The sequence below is a fragment of the Acinonyx jubatus genome, chromosome D1 (assembly GCF_027475565.1).
Source record: "Acinonyx jubatus isolate Ajub_Pintada_27869175 chromosome D1, VMU_Ajub_asm_v1.0, whole genome shotgun sequence".
Classification (NCBI taxonomy): domain Eukaryota; kingdom Metazoa; phylum Chordata; class Mammalia; order Carnivora; family Felidae; genus Acinonyx; species Acinonyx jubatus.
Genome location: NC_069390.1, coordinates 54,895,461 through 54,910,418, shown reverse-complemented (window position 1 = coordinate 54,910,418; position 14,958 = coordinate 54,895,461). Strand labels below are relative to the sequence as shown.

The 14,958-nt window shown below is 43.8% G+C and overlaps 1 long non-coding RNA gene across 1 annotated transcript in view; it reads left to right on the top strand.

Annotated features, from left to right (window-relative positions):
* The first annotated feature begins 311 nt into the window (after positions 1 to 311).
* The window catches only part of LOC113593739 (uncharacterized), a 29,088-nt gene continuing 14,441 nt past the window's right edge, over positions 312 to 14,958 (top strand). Inside the window, exons 1-4 of the long non-coding RNA XR_008290491.1 lie at positions 312 to 853; positions 4,036 to 4,258; positions 7,426 to 7,651; positions 10,692 to 11,307. This is a non-coding gene — a long non-coding RNA (uncharacterized LOC113593739). The remainder of the gene's footprint in view (positions 854 to 4,035; positions 4,259 to 7,425; positions 7,652 to 10,691; positions 11,308 to 14,958) is intronic.

The following is a 14,958-nucleotide window of genomic DNA, read 5'->3' as shown; positions in this document are numbered from 1 at the left end:
GCCAGATGATGTTGTGTGGATTATTTTACAGCACTAATGATGCATAACCAAGTATTCTATTCCAGGTACAACCTACCAACTGATCTCCACAGACAGAGTAATGCCAAAGCTGTTGACTAAGATTACCTAAGGTTTATCAAAGGAAGACGTCACTGGAACTTCATTGGAAAGAACCTTATCAAGCCTTGCTAAGTGTTCAAATGGATGACAGGTGCAGAGGCTTTCAGTCTTAGATCCTGTGTTCTTACTGTAAGAAAACGTACCCCACCCATTTGACAATTTCATGCTGCGGTCTCTATTTTTCTTTTTCTCTTAAACACAGGGACCAATGCCTTGCTTGTCACTTGAGATCCAGGGAGGTATGACAGCTTCCAGGAAATTCCTGTTTCTGAAAAGAAACCTAGTTTAGAATGAAATTGGGAGACAGCAGAGGGAACTTCCAAGCCCCACCCCTCCTTGTCAATTGCAGACCCAACAGGTGGATACTTCTTTACTATTCCAGCAGGAGGAATAAAGTTCCACCCACCTACACCACCCCCGCCCACAACCGCGCAGCCAATGAGAGACAGTCACAACTCAGCCAATGAAGAGCCACTATATTTCGAACTCCTCGTTTACGCCAATGGACTTTTTGTTTATAATAGCCTGCTCGGCACCCTCCCCCCTCTCCTCAATAAAAGTCCAAGTGTTCTCTGAAAAGGCGGTATATACAAAATGACCTTAAAAGGTGTGATGCTGAAGAAAAAGGCTCACAAGTGCGGCTTGACGGGAAATGGTTTATTAAAGGGACTTACGGACAGAAGTGTGTCTTGCGGAGTGGCAAAACTAGTAGATCTCTGCAGTCCCATCTCCGGTAAGACCTGCTTTGATAGCCCTAGAGTTTGGGGAGTACGTGCTAGTAGACCACCCAGGAGGAAATGTTTGAGAATAGTTGTGTCATAGTTATATCTCCAAGAGCAGATCAAGGACGTTATGCCCCAAGGGCGTACTTAAGGGTGTGGTTGGATGAAAAGAAAGAATTTGTGTGTGGGGTGGGGGCTATACTTAAGGCTTCAGGTGACTGTGAAGTCATCATGGCGGACTTGTCCAAGATGGTGTTAGTCTGGTTCACACAGTGTTCCTCTCCTTTGTTCTGCAGACTAGGCCATGGTTTTGCTACAGCTTGCTTGTCCCAGATTACAGTTCTCTGCTATTCCTGAATAAACCCATTTTTTCTAGTAAAATAATTGGCAGTTTTATTTTTAAGGTTAACACGTAGCAGCAGGCTGATCCTCTGCTCTAACCCCTGACCTGTGGCTACATGGATATCTATATAGAAAACAATAAAATTTGACTCCTCCTTCAACCATAGTTCAGAATCCGTTCTAGGTAGGTTGTTGATGTGTATGTGACAAATAACAAGCATCCTAGAAGATAATGTGGGGAAGGAAAAATTCTTCCTCGAGCCTTCAGGGTCTTCCAGCTGGACTGAGAATTAAATTTACCTGAGACAGATTAACAAAAAAAGCAAACAACAACAGCCCAGTGTTATTATGTGCACACAGAGGCCCAATGATAGCATTGAGACCTAAAGGAATGACAGAGGCCAGCAGTTTTTATACTTTTTAGACAAAAAGACAGTACATTTGTGAGGAATTGACAGGATAAAAAAAAAAAAAACAGATATGTGGAATTTTTAGTTTGTAAGGAATTCTAAGTGGAATTTAGGCTGAAGTAGTAGATTAGAAAAAAAAATAATAACACGGTTTGCTTTGACAGCTTTCTGTCGCTGGGGGCACCTGGGTGGCTCAGTCGGTTAAGTGTCTGACTCCTGGTCTTGGCTCAGCTCATGATCTCACAGCTCATGGGTTTGAGCCCCGAGTTGAGCTCTCACAGCTCAGAATCTGGAGCCTGCTTCGGATTCTGTCTCTGAGCTTCTCTGCCCTTCCCCTGCTCGCGCGTGTGCACATGCGCACTCTCTCTCTCTCTCTCTCTCTCTCTCTCTCTCTCTCAAATATAAATAAACATTAAAAAAAATCAAAGTTCCCATCTCTGGTGATAAGGATGTCTTTATATTTTGTACAGAGAAGATACCTTTTCTTTGGGAGGTTTATTTCCTGCTTTCAGGGGCACAGAGGAGGGTCTGAGTGTCCTTATGATGCAGGGAAACAAAGGCAAGAGAAATGTAGCTGAAATTAAATTTCCTTCCAGTTTGCAGCCCACTGATAGATACCTGAAACATGCAGAGTGTGACCTTCCTCAAGCAACTCATGGCTGCCTTATTTCCTTAATGTTTTTTAGTAAAGACTAAAAGTAACCTTATCTTTTTTTTTTTTAATTTTTTTTTCAACGTTTATTTATTTTTGGGACAGAGAGAGACAGAGCACGAACGGGGGAGGGGCAGAGAGAGAGGGAGACACAGAATCGGAAACAGGCTCCAGGCTCTGAGCCATCAGCCCAGAGCCTGACGTGGGGCTCGAACTCACGGACCGTGAGATCGTGACCTGGCTGAAGTCAGACGCTTAACCGACTGCGCCACCCAGGCGCCCCTAAAAGTAACCTTATCTTAATAACTAGCCCCTCAAGGTCCCGAAAGCCTTGCTTCCAAATTCGTTAGAGACTTATGCTATCCCTAACCCCCACTAGCTTAAAAATATGTAATCAGTCACTTTTCACAACCCCAGTGCAGCGCTTTCTGCCCATGGGTCCAGTCCCTGTGCTTTAATAAAATCACCTTTTTGTACCAAAGATGTCTCCAGAATTCTTTCTTAACCGTTCAAGAACCTCATCACTCACACCAGCTGTTTCTTAAGTGACTTTTATTTAAAATAATCACTATGTCATGGGGCGCCTGGGTGGCTGAGTTGGTTAAGCATGTGACTCTTAATTTTGGCTCAGGTCATGATCTCACAGTTTGTGGGATTGAGCTGTGTGTCAGGCTCTGCGCTGATAGTGTGGAGCCTGCTTGGAACTTTTTTTCTCTCTTTCTGCCCCTCCCTACCTCAAAATAAATAAATAAACATTAAAAAATGTATAATTTTAAAATAATCACTATGCCAAACTGGCCCCTATGATAACATTGGCAAAATTCTTGGTCTTGGGGTAGAGAAAATTTTCTTAAACTGGGCATAATAAACACCAATAATAAAATACTGAATAGGGGCACCTGGGTGGCTCAGTCAGTTAAGCATCTGACACTTTGGCTCAGGTCATGATCTCACAGTTCATGGGTTCGAGCCCTGCATGGGGCTCTGCTGACAGCCCAAAGCCTGGAGCCTGCTTCAGATTCCCTCTGCCCCTCCCCCCTCGACTGTGTCTACCTCTCTGTCAAAGTAAATAAACATTAAAAAAATTTTAAAAAACTGAATAAGTTGGAATACATTAAATGAATGATTTATTTTTTTCCATTAAAAAAAAATACCATTCAGAGTGGAAAAGTAAGCCACAAGTAATGTTTGCAACATGTATAGTCAACAAAGGGTTTGCTTCAGGAATGTATAAAGAATTAATGAATTGGGGCGCCTGGGTGGCTCAGTTGGTTAAGCATCTGACTTATGCTCAGGTCATGATCTCACCATTTGTGAGTTCAAGCCCCGTGTCTCTGTGCTGACAGCTCAGAGCCTGGAGCCTGCTTCAGATTCTGTGTCTCCCTCTCTCTCTGCCCCTCCCCACCTCATGCTCTGTCTCTCTCTCAAAAATAAATAAACATTAAAAAATTTTTTTAACTTAATTGCATAACCCCTCCCAAGAGTTCACCACCATCACCCCTTCTCTGATATGTTCTCTTCTCTTGTTTCTTGCCTCTGTTTTATTCATTGACAACCATTTGCATAACCTTAGTGCCTTGACTGTAAATTTGGAAAATGACAGAGCTCACCTCATAGGGTTATTATGAAGGGCTAAATGAGGAAACGTCTACAGTGCTTACAACAATGAATGCCTGACACACAGTAAGCACCCAGTACATTTAAACTTGTTATTACTACTATTTATGTTTTGTGTGTTTTTTGGTCTCACTTAAGAAATGTTTCCCCAATTAGTATTATCTTCTTCTAGGCACCTTGTAAGGCCCCTTTTGAAGGTAGATGTGGCCCGTGGCTTCACTTGATCTGCGTACTGGGGCAGAAGTGATGAGGTATAGGGATGCAGCCACCCCTCCGCACTCCCCATTCCCAGCCCCGTCACAGTGAGCATGTTCTGTGATGGGGCCTTCAGCTTCGTTGAGTGACGATGAGCAGAGCCCCATTGTGGCCCAAGTATGAACAAGAAATAAGTTGAGGTATGAACAAGAAATAAGCCTTTGCCTGTTCTATTTTTTTTTTTTTGTAAGAAAGAACTTCTTGCTCCAGGGTTAAAAAAAATATCCTTCCTCATTTTTTTTGTAATTTAGATGTTTATGTTTCACATTTAGGTCTTTAGTTTCTTGGAGATTATTTTTTTTATTTAGTAAAAAAATTTTTTTTAATGTTTATTTACTTTTGAGAGAGAGAGAGAGAGAGAGAGGGACAGAGTGCGAGCTGGGGAGGGGCAGAGAGAGAGAGGGAGACACAGAATCCGAAGCAGGCTCCAGGCTCTGAGCTGTCAGTACTGAGCCTGACGCAGGGCTCAAACTCATGCTGTGAGATCATGACCTGGGCCGAAGTCAGACACTTAACTGACTGAGCCACCCAGGTGCCCCGAGATTATTATTTTTTTTTAAGATTTTATTTTTAAGTAATCTCTAACACCCAACATGGGGTTTGAACTTACAACAGCAAGACCAAGAGTCACATACCCCATTGACGGAGCCTGCCAGGCACCCCAAGATTATTTTTATGTATGGTGCCGTGTGATGTGGAAATGTCAGAGTTCAGAGCTGATGGCCAAGAAAGAATTCTTGAAAGATCTTCCATGCAAAAAGGTGGTTTTACCAAAGCACAGGGACAGGACTTGTGGGCAGAAAGAACTGCCCTGGGGTTGTGACAGGTGATTGATTATATACCTTCAAGTTGGGAGGGCATTAGGGATAGCATAAGTCTTCTAAGGAATTTTGGAAGCGAGGTTGAGGGGGCTAGCTGGTGTTAGGAAAAGGTCATGTATTCCTGTCTAGTAAAACCTCATTCATGAGACCCTTCACATGTATATCAGGGGGCCATATGCTTGGAGGATGATTGCCAACATATATTTTGGGGGTAGAGATAAAGGAAGTTTCCAAAGGAATTTTTATATGTTCAAGTAGACTTACAGGATCCTGGGGGGGAGGGGGGTGCTAAAATTGCCTTTTGTCCTTAGCAAAGTGTCATCATTGAGGCAGCTGGGTTCCTAGAGGAAGGTCTCTCTGTCGGTCTCAAGCAATTGTCAGTGGACTATAAGTTTTAAGATGTTTTCCTTTTGCCTTTGTTTCCCACATCACTCTGTAGGAATCAAATTCAATGTTTTTTTTTTTTAATGTTTTTTTTTTTAATGTTTTTATTTATTTTGGAGACAGAGAGAGGCAGAGCATGAGCAGGGGAGGGGCAGAGAGAGAGGGAGACACAGAATCTGAAGCAGGCTCCAGGCTCTGTGCTGTCAGCACAGAGCCCGACGCGGGGCTCGAACTCACGGACTGTGAGATCATGACCTGAGCCGAAGCCGGACGCTCAACCGACTGAGCCACCCAGGCACTCCTCAATGTTTTTTAATGTGGAAAGCCACCGGTCCCAATACCACTCATTGAGGTGTCCTTTCCCCTGACTTGTGGCCCCACCTGTCACATCCAGAGTGCATGTACTTGCACAGGTCTTGACTCTGTTCTCTCCCATTGTCTTCTTGGCTATTATTATACCATTTTACCATATGGTTTTACTTATTTCTTTGTAATATGCCTCACTAGCTGGTAGGCAAAGGGCAAGGTAGTCTTCAGGCATGGAGAGTGGGGAATGAAGAGTGAATTAAGCCCTCTGCCTCTTCTCCAAACCCACCCTTGGTGAGTAGAGCGCCACACTCTGGGCCTCGACTTCCTGGCTGTTTGCACATCAGAACGTGCCTGTCCATTTCCTTGGAGAGAATCAGCGTGAGAAGCAAGCAGTAGTTTCGGGAGCTGTTATTAAAGTTAACTGACAGGGCTGGGTAACAGCTTGGATTTCTGGTGGGATAGTGTAGGGAGAGGGATTTCTCTGAGACAGCTCTTGTATTTCTGGCTCAATCAATCAAGGATGCAAGGATATCTGTGAGATGTATAAGTCATGAACCTTCTGAACTGTGAAAATGCAGGCGTCAAATCTAATGCCTGGAGAGAATTTCTTGAGCAAATAATACAACCTGTAGAAATAACTAGTCACAGAAAAGCATGGTGTGATTATAAATGATTTATTCCATTAGATGATAACATTCATCACAATCAAAATCCTGCTGACAGTACATAAAAATATTGCTTTTTAATCATCATGAAGTGTCAAGAGACTAGTAAATTGGAAGACAAAGTACACACTTTTGCAGTCAGGGCCAGTAGCTCCCTTAGATGTCTTGGGGGACGTGAGCATTAGTGCAGGCCGCAGAAATAATCCTGTGTTCCCACCCTTCCCAATACTGATGCTGGCCAGCCAGCCAGTCAACTCCCTGCCCCTGTGCCTCCCTCCCATACCCCCTTCACAAACCCCGTGCCTGATGAGGCGCCAGGCTGGGGAGGGTTGCATAGGTCCGCAGGGAAGGGCAGCAGGATGAGGGGGCTAGGCATTAGCAAGAGGAATGAGCTTTCTCTTATTCCTGCAGATGGGAGGAGAAGGAAAGGTTTCTCTATGGGATTCCTCAAGATTTGGGCCCCTCAAACTTTTTGAGCTTCAACCTGGAGTTAGAAAACCAAGAGGATAGGCTCTCAGGGCTCCCTATACTTGGCCGGCAGTTAGACTTCTCTTGCCTTTCAGGGATTGCTGAAGTCTCAGGAGAGCTCAGACTGTGAGGACAGATCCTTTAGTTCTCTGAATTTAAGGTAACCTCAAGTAGACTGGGCTTTCAGGCCTGAGGGTCTCCTCAGCCCCTCTCACCACCATTCAGGCTTCTGCGCTCCAAGCTACAGGGGCCTCAATAAGAGAGGCCTTTCCTACCTGGGGCCTACAGCTCCCTGGCCACCATGGGAGTTCCTCCATGCTTGTCTTCGTCCAACCAGGAAGGTTTCTGGGTCTCGACCTCATGGAAATTCATCTTTTGCAGTAACATATCTTCACTAACCAGTGTTAACTGGAGTTCTGACTCTTAGTGGGATCTGGCTTCCTCTCTTGAGGTTCTCAGCCTGCCTGAATCTGGATGAATATCAACCACTGGACCCAAGATGGTGGGTGGCAGCTTCCCTCTGCTGGATTGTTTCCCTGGCTGTCCTGTTTTCATTAGGCTTGACCCAAATTCAAAAGTCCTCTGTGTAAAAGCTCAAAGTTTCCTGGTAATCGCTCTTTGTGGTCCCATTCCAACCCCAGACATTTCTCTTGTTTCTAGCACCCTTTCAGAGCAAAATTTGCTTGAAACTTGCTGGCTACTCAGTTCCTCTGTAGCACAGATCCACTTCAGGCTGGGCCCTGTCATCTCAACAACATTCACTGGAGCCCTGATTCACGCCGGGCATTAATGACAGATGGGATGGGGAGGCAAAGTCTCTGTCACTAAAGAGATCACCAGACTATAAACAAATGATTATCAAAGAGATGGCGGGTGTATGGCTAAGGTACGTTACAAGGTTCTCCATGGAGAAAAAGATGGTTTTTGTTAAGCAATGCCTATGTGTCAGACAGTAAATGATAAACTTCTCTCTTCTAATTCTCACAGAAATACTACTGAGGTATTTATTGTTTGTATTTTCATTTTATAAATGAGGTAATTGAGACCGAGATTACTCATGTAACTTGCTCGAAATCACAGAACTAGTGGTGGTTGAGCCTGAATTACTACCCTCGAGGTGGTGGACCCGAACCCTGAGGCAGGAAGCAGGATACAATGTTTAATTTTTGCCTGAAAATGTTGAGGAAGGCCTAACACTGGAAGTGATGTCAGAGTGATGTCTTTAAAGATGTGAGAGTGATATCTTTAAAGATATTTAGTGTACTAAATTGATAGTGTCTTAGATTGGGTGAAATAGGATACGAAATGAAAGAGACTTCAGGCCAGGGGCACTTGAGTGGCTCAGTCGCTTAAGCGTCCAGCTCTTGATTTCAGCTCAGGTTGTGATCTCACAAACTGAGATTGAGCCCCGGGTCAGGCTTTGCCCTGCCAGGATGGAGCTTGCTTGGGATTCTCTCTCTCCCTCTCTCTCCACCCCTCCCCACTTGTGTGCATGTTCTTGTTCACAAAATAAATGTACAAACCTCAAACAACAACGACAACAACAACAAAACAAAGAGGCTTCAAGCCAGAAGGAACGATGGGTGTAAATGCACAGAAACCTGAGAGTCCGGACACCTTGGAAAGGGTTGGGTAGAGTGGAGCCTGCCCCTGGTAGCACTTCTCTCACAGGGCTGGAGAGAGAACACCCTTCTCTACACTCCCCATTCCTCTTCCAGTCATTACTGATATGCCACCACTGAGGTTTGTGTCCTCTGGTTTTACCACCTCTGGCCTTCGTCACGCCAGGCATCATCGTGTGTATATGGTCCACCCTGAGGCCCACTCACGCAAACCCTTTCAGATTTTTTATCCCCTCAGCTCCAACACCATTCAGCTACTCTTCAATCTAGACGACCACTTCTAGGAAATGTCCTCCAACCTACTCATCGTCTGCAGACTCTCTACACTGGAAATCTCAAGGCCCACCATCCTCTTTTCTGACTCCTCAGCCCACCAGCTTTTAGTCCCTTCCTGCTAGAACCCCTAGAACTTACACTTATAGAGAGCACCAGTCCTCCAACCTCCCTCACTTACCAGGACACCAGCTCAGTTCAGGCACCTGGATATTTGCTAAGATTACTGCAGCAGCCACGCCATTCCACTTGAAACCACGTCTCCCGACTCCCCTGACCCTTTCCATGGCCACACATTCTGGTATTTTCCATGCCTCATACTCCCTGGTGAGCCTTCTGCACAGCAGAGAGGCTGGGAGCTTGACTGGACTAGAAACTGCCTGAGCTGTTTTATCTTCCAGGATGTCAGCCCCGTCTTTTTAGGAACTTTATACTCTTCAACAGTTGGTCAGAGGCCCTGTTGTGGCTTCTGGCATCAGAACACCCCCTCTTCTATTTCATGATGGCCCCACTACTCCCACCTGGAACACCATCCCAGACTCACCTGAGCTACCAGAGAAACAGCTGAAATTATGGTCATTTAAAAAAATTGTTCAAAGTTAATATTTTTAAGGTTAATATTTAATTGTATTTTTATTTATCTTTTTTTCATGTTGACATCCTAAGACACCTCATAACCGGGAATCAATGCTTCATCCTCACATGGATGAAAAACATATTCTTTGTTTTTTTTATTTTTTATTTAAAAAAATTTTTTTTGTTAATGTTTATTTGTTTTTGAGACAGAAAGAGACAGAGCATGAGAGGGGAGGGCCAGAGAGAAAGGGAGACACAGAATCCTGAGCAGGCTCCAGGCTCTGAGCTGTCAGCACAGAGCCCGATGCAGGGCTTCAACTCATGGACTGTGATATCATGACCTGAGCCGAAGTTGGACGTTTAGCCGACTGAGCCACCCAGGTGCCCCGAAAAACAGAAATTCCTAAGAAGGTTCTGATGTCAAAGAAAGAGCCCTCTCCATTAAAATAAAGTGCATGAGCAGCTATTTGTTGAGAGAAAGACGTAAGGTAAATTGCCCAAAATGTGTATTTTCTCTTCCACTGTAATGAAACTTGGTACAGAGCCCCTGTAAACTGTAACATTTCTCTAGATTGAGAAGCTGAAGAGCTCTTGTCAAATGATAATGGAACGTGTTGAACTGAAAGTTATGTGAATTTTGATGGAATTCTACAGTGCTGCTAAATTCTGTTGCAACGTGCCCAGTGTCAGTCACCGGGGCTGTTCTGGGGAAATCACTGCATTGCTTATAGTGGCTTTTTTTTTTCTTCTTCTTCCATTTTTCCTTTTGGTTTTATTTCATTTATTTTAAAGAAGATTTTATTTTTAAGTAATCTCTACCCTCAGTGTGGGGCTCAAACTCACAACCCCTGAGATCAAGAGTCATGTGCTCCACTGACTGAGCCAAGCCAGGCACCCCTTACGTTTGGTTTTAAAGTTTTATTTTGCTACCAGTTTTTCTTATAACAGCCAGAATGACTTTCCCTCCATTTCTTCAGTACAGCCCACACACATCATCAAGTGTGTAGTCAGCCATGTCCATGCATAGACCGTAACATGGACCTCTTGCTTAGCATAAAATTTCATACATTCCTGCCAGCTCATATATGCAACATGCATAACAAATACATACTAACTTACCTATGGAGAATTAAATTGTATAGTTTTTATTTAGCTCTAGTATTAAAAAATTCTTCCCAGGTGCCTGGGTGGCTCAGTCAGTTGAGCGTCCAACTCTTGGTTTCAGCTTGGGTCATGGTCCCAGGGTTGTGGGATCAAGCCCTACGTCAGCTTCCATGCTGGGCGTGGAGCCTACTGCAGGTTCTCTCCCTCTCCCTCTCTCTCTCTCTTTCCCTCCCTCTCCCCCCCGCCCCGCCCCTCTGTGCACACGTGCTCTCTCTCTCTTAAAAAAAAAAAAAATTCTTCCTACTTAGGATTCACAGTCTCTAACAGACCCTTGTTATGCCTCCCTTCCAGGAACATTTTGTCCCATGAGATATGAAGGGAGAGTAGCTGCCTGGAAGATGTGGGCCCAGGACTGGAAAACATTATCCATACTGTTTGGCACAAGGTTGGGATCAAATGTGAACTGTTACATCTAACGCTCATATTACCTACAAGTTGAACAAGGACTACAAAGGCTCATGGGACAGGAATGCCGGCACATCTTTTCTGTGCTAATGATTCTCAGCCTCCATCCTAGGATCCGGAACTCCAGACTTGCATTCGTATCTCCATCCTGGACACTTTCAGTCTCAAGTTCCATGGAAAATTTCTCAAGGGTGTGATCATTTGCTTTATGCAATTGGCCTCATGATTTAGTGCATCTAAAGAAAATCCTTTACCTTTTTTTTTCTTTTTGGAAGATAGAAGCCACATCCCTAAGCAAGGCAAGCAAGTCAAGGAACTCTTCACATTCTGGTGTTTTCCATTTCTTCTCGTACGGAGCTTTTATTTAATAACAAAATCTTACTACCATCTTTGAATCTGTGGTCAAATTTTCTACTGTGATCTGACCCATCTTGGACGAATCTGGAGCACCACAGAGCCCAGGAACGTGGAGGGGCCCTCAGACCAGGACCGAGTATTCATGGTAAGCCTCTTTGTGGTCTTTGAATTCTCCCTGCTCTCTCTTTCTGAACTGCTTTTGTGTCAGAAGACTTTGTCCTTTCAGTCAGTGATCATAAACTGGGCTTTTCCACTTTTGATATCTTTCCTATGTGATTTGCAAAAGTTTGAGTTTTCTGTTTTTATCCATAGGCCAGATTAACCTTTCATAGGCTTTCCCCAGACCGAAGTTTATTTCTTATTCTTTTAAAGATTTTATTTTTAAGTAATCTCTACACCCAACAAAGGGCTCTAATTCACAACCCCAAGATCAAGAGTCACACTTCCCAATGACTGAGCCAGGCAGGCACCCCTTCCTAGACTGAAGTTTAAAAAGGAATTCCCAGGGTGCCTGGGTGACTCAGACGGTTAAGCATCCAACTTCAGCTCAGGTCATGATCTTGTGGTTTGTGAGCTCGAGCCCTGCATCAGGCACTGTGGTGACAGCTCAGAGTCTGGATCCTGCTTCAGATTCTGTCTCCCTCTCTTTCTTCCCCTCCCCTGCTCTCACTCTGTCTCTTTCTGAAAAAGACGGTGGCCTTTTGTAGCAATGTGGATGGAACTGGAGAGGGTTATGCTAAGTGAAATAAGCCATACAGAGAAAGACAGATACCATATGTTTTCACTCTTATGTGGATCCTGAGAAACTTAACAGAAGACCATGGGGGAGGGGAAGGAAAAAAAAAAGTTAGAGAGGGAGAGAGCCAAACCATAAGAGACTCTTAAAGACTGAGAATAAACTGAGGGTTGATGGGGGGTGGGAGATGGGTATTGAGGAGGACACCTGTTGGGATGAGCATTGGTTGTTGTATGGAAACCAGTTTGACAATAAATTTCATATTAAAAAATAAAATTATAGTAATTGACATTATAAAAAATAAATCAATTAATTAATAAAAGGAATTCCCACCTCTGTACATTTCATGTTAGACCACATGTTCCTTTTTTTTTTTTTTTAAATGTTTATTTATTTTTGAGAGACGGAGAGACAGAGTGCGAGCTGGGGAGGGGCAGAGAGAGAGAGAGAAAGAGACACAGAATCCGAAGCAGGCCCCAGGCTCCAAGCTGTCAGCACAGAGCTCAACATGGGGCTCGAACCCACAAACTGTGAGATCATGACCTAAGCTGAAGTTGGACACTCAACTGACTGAGCCATCCAGGTTCCCCAAGACCACATGTTCCTGATTGTCAAGTTAATTTAAAATAAAATGATTGGTGTACCAGAGATAACTTGAAATTAGAATTTCTCCTTGATGCTTCCTTAGACTAGACTATGATGTCCTGAAATATGCAATAATCTACTTACTCCTTAACATTAGGAATAGGTATCCCAGCCAATAGAAAACCCGTATCTGCCTGTTGGCTCAGTGTCATGAGGAGACCAAAATGACGGCTGAGCAGTCTCAGCAGTGTGAGACCATGACTGTATTCCTTGTTGGAAGTGTCTTTTCACTTAGGAATTAAAACTTCTAAACCTGCCAACACTAAGATTGTGAGAACAAGGAGCAAATATTCTTTAACTGGATTGTAGAGGTACTCATAAGAGAGACTCTTCCTATCCATGTGTGTCTTAGCTATGGAGTAAACAACATCAAATATTGGTTGATGGTTTTAAACATGTGCTGCTCTTGGAGGATAGCTCCCCAGCTTGTTAGGGTGCCATATTCCTACTGCCACCATAACTGAGCCTTCAGTAAGTTCATTCCACTGTTCTTTAAGGCCAGCTGTGTCTGGGTAATAATGTATATCCAAAACCAATAAATTCCATGGTATGAGCCAATTGCCACATCCTTTTCACTATAAAATTAGTTTCTTGGTCAGAATTTATGTCATATGGGGATTTCTTGGTGGTATTTTATAAAATATCCTTTGTAGGTCTTTGATGATTCTGATGAAAGCATTTGAGGCATGGGAAGAAAATCTGGAAATATATCTATTCCCAGGAGGACACTTTTCTGTCCTCAATGAGGGAAGAGCTTCTATGAAGTAAATTTAACATCCTTTGGCTGGCTGGTCTCCCCAGGGGATGGTGCTATATTGGGGACTCATTGTTGGCTTCTGCTATTGGCACTCATGAGTGGTGATGGCCAAATTAACTTTGGTGAGGGGAATTTATGCTATTAAGCTTATGCATAGCTTCTGTCTCTATCACCATGCCACTTGTACCTGACCATTGGGCAATTAATGGGGTGGATGGGGAAAAAGGCTAACTGACATCTACATGACCAGTCATCTTGTCCACCTATTATGTCCACCTATTGAGTGACTTATCTACAGTATGTGCCTCCTATTGGGCATTTTTGTGAGACATGATTGTCTTCATACTCTGTGCCCATTCCAGGAAGTCCATCTACATATCTCCTCTCCAGACCATTCTTGTTGTAAGGCCATAGAGGCCATAGAGCGGATTAAATAAGAGACAATAAAAGAAGGGATCAGGCAACCAGTGGAGGGATTCAGCCAATGACCAAGTATGTCTACTTCACATATATATATATATATACTAGTATACATATACACTCTGATTCTAACCTGGGTGGTATTTTGTACCCCAAATGAATAGCCTCAACTAAGAAACAGTATCTACTGGCTCCCTCCCACTGCATTGTTATTTTAAAAATTGGATGTAAGTCTTTCTAGGGGAGGCTTGGAAGGTCCCTTGAAGGGACCCAGCCTTCCCCTTGATGGAGGGGCTCTAGGCTTGTGATCTGGCTTGGTTTGATAATTGGATATGAGGCAGTGTAGTCCCACTGTGGCAATTTGAGTCAGGCTTCTGTTTTCCAAATATATAGCTAAAGCTACACCTTCGTAGACTGCCCATCTGTTCATTCCTAAGAACCCCGTGATCATTTAGCTGCCACCACACATCTCTGAAAGTGCAAACACTCTAAGAGCCTTTCCCTATTGTGGTAATTCACCCAACCTGACCTTGAAGTTAAGAGCCACCACCTGGCCTTTGGCAATCCAGAATTCTAGTCCCACTGAAATCAGAGAGTCCAGTTCTAAGGTGGTGTCTCCCCCACTACCATCTTTGGCCTTGCTTTTCAGGGTACTTCCATCACCTGTGCGTAGCTGATGCCGTGGTAATGGAGCAGCCTCTGGACCTTGCCAGGGTTACAGATGAGGGTGGCTGAGATTACACACCTAGGTACACTCCCAAGATTCCCGTTACCCTGAGCTCTTGGACCTTTGATACCTTAACCTCATTGACTCTAGGCCAGCACTGAGTCCAGGCTTCAATAAACCAGCCAACATGCTGTTAAAACCACTTGTGGGTACTCAAGTTAAAGAGTATAGCCTAAATCCACATTAGTAATTCACAAGTTTATGCCTGTTCATACTCACACTTCACCTCTTTGGTCTGCATGCACTTAACTTTGAATCCACTTCTATACATGCTTTCCAGCTTTTCCAGATTTAAAGCAACCATCCCTACTCATTCTGACCTACATACAGGCTAACCACTAGAAGAGAAATCAATTTTAGAACTTTCAAAATAACAGAGGGTAAATTGGGATTTTTTTTTTTTAACCCATCTAAAATGCTATTGGACAGGACACTTCTCTTTTGGCTCACGTTGATCCCTTCTTGTAGAAATCCTCCCATATCTTTCTGACTCTCCAATCTTTCACGGTTA